This window comes from Phascolarctos cinereus, unplaced genomic scaffold (assembly GCF_003287225.1).
Source record: "Phascolarctos cinereus isolate Bilbo 61053 unplaced genomic scaffold, phaCin_HiC Scaffold_7;HRSCAF=346, whole genome shotgun sequence".
NCBI classification, from domain to species: Eukaryota; Metazoa; Chordata; class Mammalia; order Diprotodontia; family Phascolarctidae; genus Phascolarctos; species Phascolarctos cinereus.
Genome location: NW_027556180.1, coordinates 93765945 through 93773105, shown reverse-complemented (window position 1 = coordinate 93773105; position 7161 = coordinate 93765945). Strand labels below are relative to the sequence as shown.

The following is a 7161-nucleotide window of genomic DNA, read 5'->3' as shown; positions in this document are numbered from 1 at the left end:
ACTTTACTCACAGCAACCCTTAAAGGCATATAATGTGAGGATGATGGATCCCCGTTTTGCAGGTGAGAAAACTGAATCGAGGCTCAAAAGGGTTAGGTGCTTTGCCTAGAGCCTTGAGTGTCAAAAGCAGGACATGAACCTTAGATTCTAAGATTAATATGCTCTCTATTATACCGAGGCAGACAATATAAAACTTACCTACCACATAACCAAGTATATTCTTCTGAACTCCTGATCCTGGCCCCAGAAATCTAATTATTCTGCAAGATCCCATCACCGTTGATCCTCACACCTTCTCAGTACACCCTGCTCCTGGAACCCTTATGACTGATTGGTGAAGTGGAGAGCTCCTCTCTAAACCTCCATTTAAGAAGGGTGCCCAGGACGCTCATCTCTTTGTCTTCTTGTTCTAATAGATCTAAGACATTTTCATATAGTGTCTAGGCTTGATTTCTTATTATTATTGTTGTTTATTTATTTTTAAATCATAGGCATTGTCTGCTGCCCGCTGCTACTCCCCAGGGCTTTTAAAGTCACCACCCTGGGGCTTTCTAGGAACCCTGGTTCTTTCTCTAGGGAATCCTCTACCCTTGCTGCTGCTGGACACAGAGCCTTTCAAGCTATGAGTGTTTGTTATCTATCTCTGATCACATTGGGAAACTACCCTGCACTGGTGCTGGCCTTGTCAGTGGCCCCTTTTCCTACTTCCCTGCTGACCTCTTGTGCACTTCTGGGATGGAAGAAGTAACTTACTCCAGTTTCTCACCGGATTCTTAACTATTATTCAATCTGATGTAAACTTCAAGGTTTTGCTGAAGTAGGTATATGGCAGCTGGGCAGCCATGTTGGCCCAAATTCTTAACAGGATGTCTCTGAGGCTCACTCTTTTTTTCTATGGGAAATCTACAATTCAGGAAGTGAGAAGCTGCCTCACACTTTGGTGTTGAGGAAAACTAAAAGAAGTTAGAAGCCAAAATGACAATTGCCACTAGTGAAGCCACCAGTAGTGTTGCAGATTGCTTTGATGACTTCATCCGTGAGTTACCGTGAAGTGGGGAGGACCCAACTGTTCAGCAGCATATGTTGTTTCTCAGGTTTCTGGACAAGGGTTCTCACCAAGGGACATGTAACAAACAGAGCCCCAGTAAAAGTTGTAGGTTTTAGAGCCTTGACATATAATACCCATTTCAATCCAATCCTTTCCATTCAGGCTTTGTAATTACACTTTCCTTTATCTTGTAGGATAGCTAACATCTCAACAAAGAATAAATGAGTTCCTCTGACAGCTTGCTTGTGGCCACAGTATTTCTAGTGATGCCAATGACTACTTAGATGGTAAGGAATCTTAAAAAGCAGAAACAGAACAGAACTATTTTAAATCCCCAAGTAAGTCAAAAATTCACTCTTCCTCAGTAGCTTAAGGAAAAACCTAGGGGAGATATCTCCCCCTTTGCTGGGCATTTGGGTTATAACTCGTTATTGAAAGTATATGTTGCAGTTCTTCCCTTTTCACTGTCCCGGGGTCACTTTCTGTCCATTTGAATTGTACACATGCAATTTCCACATCCGCAAGGCATTTTCCCTGGAAAAGAAAGGGGATCAGACAGCTTTTTGAAACCAAATTGTTGCTACTGTGACAGATATCACTGTGCTGCTTATAAGTATTTTTTTTCCTATTAAGTTTTTGCAAGTGCAAGGACTATAGTAAATAACCTTTCATCTGCACAGGCTTTGCAAAGAGCAAATAAGGAATAATGCAAAGTAATCCTGGGAGAAGTTTAAAGAAAGATTGTATCACCTGAAACCTAAACTAATAGAATGGGGGTGGGGGAGAAGGGGGGAGAGAGAGTAAGGGAAGTCCATCTATATATACAATTGCTTTCTGTGGGTATCCTCCTTTCTCATCTATAATTTATATGCAAATTTTTATACTATGTAGAAATAATTAGGCCTACTTGGATTAGAAAAGGAAAATAGGAGATTATATCTAAAGCAGCAGAAAAGCATCTGAGATTAAATAGCAATTCTACAGAAATGTTTATGGAGCTTTTGATATCAAACAGTCAAAAGAGAATTTTTCTCTCAATTTCCTATTCTGAGTGTATAGGAGATGGGGGTAGAGGGAGATGCAATTTCTCTAGGGCAGGAATAAAGGCTTGCTGTAGGGTTGCCTTTTGATTTTTTTTAAGGTTTCCCTAAATATTTTCTGCAATGGTAACCACATTTCCAGTAGAAAGCCGAGAAGGCTCATAATATTGCAAATCAACAAGAAGCAACTAAACAAGGTGGATCCTGGCACTTGTCTTGGTTTGAAACAAGCCATGCATACATAATTGGTGGCAAAGGACCCTGGACTGCACCCAGAACAGAGCAGAAGAATATAAATGAACACAGACCATGAGCGTGTTCCTTTCTACAGAAAATGCAAAATTATCAGTCGTTTTCTGTAAATTGAAAAGTAGTAGGTACACAATTATCGGTGGTGATTAAGCAAATCCCTGTGTCAGTCAAGCAGACAGTACAATGGAATCTGGGACGGCGGTTCATTCTCCCTCTGTTAATCTACAAACATTACCATGTGCAGCATGGAAAAGTTGGCAATGTCACACTTCATTTCTCAGTAAAGACTTGAGAAAAGTGCCCTGTGTTGAGGTAGTTTAGATCACCTTTGCAAAATATATCTCCGTACATTTTCACGTCTCTTCTGAATTGTTATCACATACAATTAAAGCTAAACTGCACTTGTCAAAACAAGTTAACAAATCACATTTCCTGGTACAGTAGTCTTACTTTTTTAATCATCATTTGTCACCTGCTCAATGATTCTACCAATTCAATCTTATGCTATGCATCTCCCTGGCAATAACATTTATTAGTGAGGGGCCATGAGCACTCATGGTTAAAGTTACAAATATAACTAACTTTAAAACTTTAGTGTAACAAACAATTAGCACATAACAGCTTTTACAATGCTTACCGAAGTGGCAATAATTTACTGTAAATAAAAAATTCAGAAATGGAGTAGTGTTACTTTGGGTTTTTTTCCCTACTTGTTTATAATTCTGAATCTAAAATATTCACTTTTGGAGTCAGTTTAGGGCCTATTTAAAGAGGAACAGAAGTAGGTAAAATAACATTAGTTTTTTCCCTTGTGTTAACTCAGTAAAGAGGGCAGAGTAGTTGACTTCCGGGAAGGAAGATGTTGCCCGCTGTCAATAACCCCAAGGATGGCATCAGCCTTTGTCTCACAATTAGGCTGTCTGCAGTCAGGGAGAAATAGCTAGGAGAAAAAGGACTTCTTCACTAGTGTGATTAACCCACCATACTCTGGTTATAGAACTGATTATACAGAGAAAGGGAAAGCAGGGAAGAGGGAAAATATTAGTCATCATAGCAGACCTTTTCATGATGGAACAATGTGGTTGTGGCAATCTAGTCTTTCTAGGTAGTTTTCCCCCATGTTTGTGTATTTCTGTCTTCCCTTGTGGTTTGTCTTCACTGGGAAAAAATGAGTTGCATTTTGAGCTGCTCAAAGGCTTAGGGACAGACACTCTGTGCAAAGTCATGGAGGTGGAAGACAGAACAATATGTAAAAGGAACTGTAAGTAGGCCAATTTAGCTGTAATATAGACTGTATTATGGGGAATAATGTGCAATAAAACTGGAAAGATAGGTGGGGCCAAATTAAGAAGAATTTGTAAATACAGAGAGGCTGTCTTTTATTCTGAAGACAATAGGGAGCTACTGTAGCTTCTTGAGTAGGAGTGTGGTGTAGTCATGATAATATGTATGTAACTGGTCACCAGTTAGCATTTTTTGTTCAATCACTTGCATATGATTCTGTGCTAAGAAATATATAAAGTAAAATCAATAGACATGGTCTCTGATCTGTAAGAGTTTAGAGTCTAATGTGAGCGTCAGTGGTATCTTTGCCTGAAAGGTTGCATATCGATATTTGGAAATGGAACTTCTTTGGTTATCTCAGCAACCAAAGAACTTTGAGATCAGGGTCTGTCACCAAGTTCATTTGGCTCTTCTTTTCCTCAAACACATGAAGCTGAAGCTTCCAGATTCATTTTGTGAGTTGGTTTTTCTGAGCAGATGAAATTTAACTTTTCAAAAGCTCTCCCCTGGAGGAGAGTACTTGCTGAGATGCATACATGTGTAGAAATGCCAACTGGTCTGGTCAAAGAAAGAGCAGCTGCCCTAGACTCCAGGGCTCGAGAGGTTAGAGACCTCTCAGCATCAAAGGTTAGTTGGTTCTACATACTGTTGGCAGCAGGAAAAATTTGATAAATCCTCATCCTGAGCCTTCAGCTTCTAAATTCTGTTTCTCAGTCCATTTAAAGTAAAGAGACTAGAAGTCTCTGCATTTGCTTTCTCAAAGGTAAATAAACTGTATGGAATTCAAAAATCACTCTAATTTCGCTCAGATTTTATAATTTGATAACCAATCAGAGGGAGACCATACATATTATAGAAGACTCTCTTTTTCTTAACCCTTAAAATAAAAAAAAGTCAATAGGGAATATTCATGTCTTATCATGCTATGTGTATATATACACACACATACATACATATACACATAAACATATGCATGTGAATACAAATAGACACATATGAAAAAGAAAATTAAGCCAGTTTGGGAGTTAGAAAGACCTCTGTGTGACCTTAAAGAACACAATTGATCTCTCTGGACCTCAGCTCTCCATCCGTAAATTGAGGGGATGGACTACATGGTCTCTAAGGTCTGTCCCAACTCTAAAGCTTTGATTCCATGACCTGGATTCAAGTCCTGACTGAAATATATTGGCTATATGACCCTAGACAAGTAACTCAGCCTCCCAGTGCCCCCAGTAAATTATCTTTAGGATACAATTGCCACACTTTATTGGTAGATAGAGGTTGGGTTTGAGTTTTTTAATTATGTATGGTCTCAATTTGGATCACCATTGCCAAAGGATAAGAAATGGCTCTGGTCAGAGTCATCAAGTTCCTATAAGTGAGTTTTCTGCTGACCAATTATCCAAGGAACTTTATAATCAGTCAATGTGCAATCTTTCATGTCAAGGGTTCCATCCAATGTCTCAGCGTAGTGAATACTGCAGTGAAAATTACCTTACCAAGGGATCCTCAGATGAAGCGATCCCAAACAGAAGCCCTGACAAGACTGTGAAGGTTGCAGTTTGTCTTCATTGCCTCCCTCCTTCCCTTAGTATACGTCCCTTGAGTTTGGTCTTCTCCATTAGCTTCCTTTTGCCTCATGCTTTCTGTCCTTCTCACAGAGCAAGGTGATAGTATAAATAAATCCACACTAAGACTGGTGGTAACTAAATGCCCTAGTCTATGGATATTTGTTTAGTCTAGCTCAAAGACTGGAAATTTGTTGCAGGCTGCACATATATAATAAAAAAAACAAGATTTTGGAACAAAAGATTAAGCTGAGGTAACCAGTTTTTGTTGTGATTATTGTTGAGACCAGTGGACCTTGGGAGAGATTGGTGGTATTGAGAAAGCCAGCCTGAAAAGCCTCAAGTCCAGAAGAAAAAAAAAACCTTGCTATTTATTGAAAGGCAATCCCTCAGAATGATTTTGAAGGGATACAGTTTGGCAATCAGGAAATGAAGGATGCTTAAGGGGAATTTCCAATCTCACATCAGATAGAGCCTTGGGACAAAAGTGTTTCTCTCACTACCATAAATGCTGGAGTAAGGAGGGAAAACCATTCTCTACCTTGTTTGCAGTCCAAAAGAAAGCTCGTATTGACTATTTCCCAACACAGAAGCTACCTAAAAAGGGAGTTCTTATAGCCAAAATAGTACGTGGCTCTTTCCAGCTCAGATGTCAAATCTTCTTGACACAGTTCCTAGTCACAGAGACATTTGAGAAACTGGCCAGAGCATGTGCCCCTCCACACAGAGCCAAAGTGCACATCTGGGTCCATGGGAAGTGAACCCATATCAGGATGTTCTCTTAATTATCCCCCTTAAAAAAAAAGTCTACTCCCTGAAGATCGACTTTGCATAGTCAGTAGACTAGAATGTAGGGAAGTCTGAATGCTAAGAGCCAGACAACCCTAGAATTACTTTCCATGATATCACTCCTCCCAATCTCTGCTGAAATAATCACATACTTCCCCCTAACTGTGTTCATCACACCATTTTTGAATCTTAGATCTATACAAATTTTTAGAGCTGGAAGGAACCTTAGAAATCCTCCTTCTAGTCTAATCCATACCCATATGAACCCAGCTCTCCTGATTTCTGCTTCCCCAGCCCAGGGCTGCTTACATGTACCTTGATTAGGTACATTGGGAATCACTTGAGCAATAGTTTTACAATCAGAGAACCTAGATTCAAACCCCAGCACTGATCCTTACCTGTGTGATTTTTGAGAAATTCACTTCACTTTCTGGGCTTCAGTTTCTGTATCTTTAAAGTTATGGAGCTGAACTAGACGATCTCTAAAGTACTTTTCAGGGCCGAATCTTATCATAGTCCTATGAACCCGAGGGCCCGATGATCTTAGTTGATGAGTAAAAGAGCATAAACACACCTCAGCCACTCCCTCTATCCAGTGCTCTCCAAACAAAAGCATGTCACATGCCATTTAGCTATCCACCCCAGGCCATCTTGGAACCATGCCATCTCATCATTATTTATACTGCTTTTCATCTACTGCTCTGCACCAGTAATCGAATTAATCCTATCATCGCTTCTGGAAGAGGCATATTCCTTTTGCTCTGAATGTATCTTGTATATTCTAATTTGTATATGTTGTCTCCTCCACGTTAACTTAGATTCCTTGAGGGTAGGAACTGTTTCTGACAGCTTGAGGGGATGGATACAGGCTATGGAGTCTAGTATGAAAGAATAGCAAGTAGGCCAAAATGGCTGGATCTTAGAGTATGTGGAGGGGAGTAGAATAAGAATGACAACAATAATAATGGTGCTTATTAAGTGCTTTACAATTACCACCTCATTTGATCTTCACAACAGCCCAGCAAGGTAGGTGCTGTTATTATCTCTATTTTGCAATTAAGGATGCTGAGGCAGGCAGAGATTAGGTGACTTGCCCAGGGTCACACAGACAGTAGATGTTTGAGGTCAGATTTGAAGGCAGCTCTTCCTGACTCCAGAGCCAGCATTCTAATCACTCAGG

At 39.9% G+C, this 7161-nt stretch overlaps 1 long non-coding RNA gene across 1 annotated transcript; it reads right to left on the bottom strand.

Moving 5' to 3' along the window:
• Positions 1-446: 446 nt before the first annotated feature.
• On the bottom strand, positions 447-6526 carry LOC110196745 (uncharacterized). Its single transcript, XR_002321307.2, has 2 exons — positions 6380-6526; positions 447-1582 (listed from the first exon to the last, which is right to left on the bottom strand). It is a non-coding gene; the product is annotated as an uncharacterized LOC110196745 (long non-coding RNA).
• Between the last annotated feature and the right edge of the window lie 635 nt (positions 6527-7161).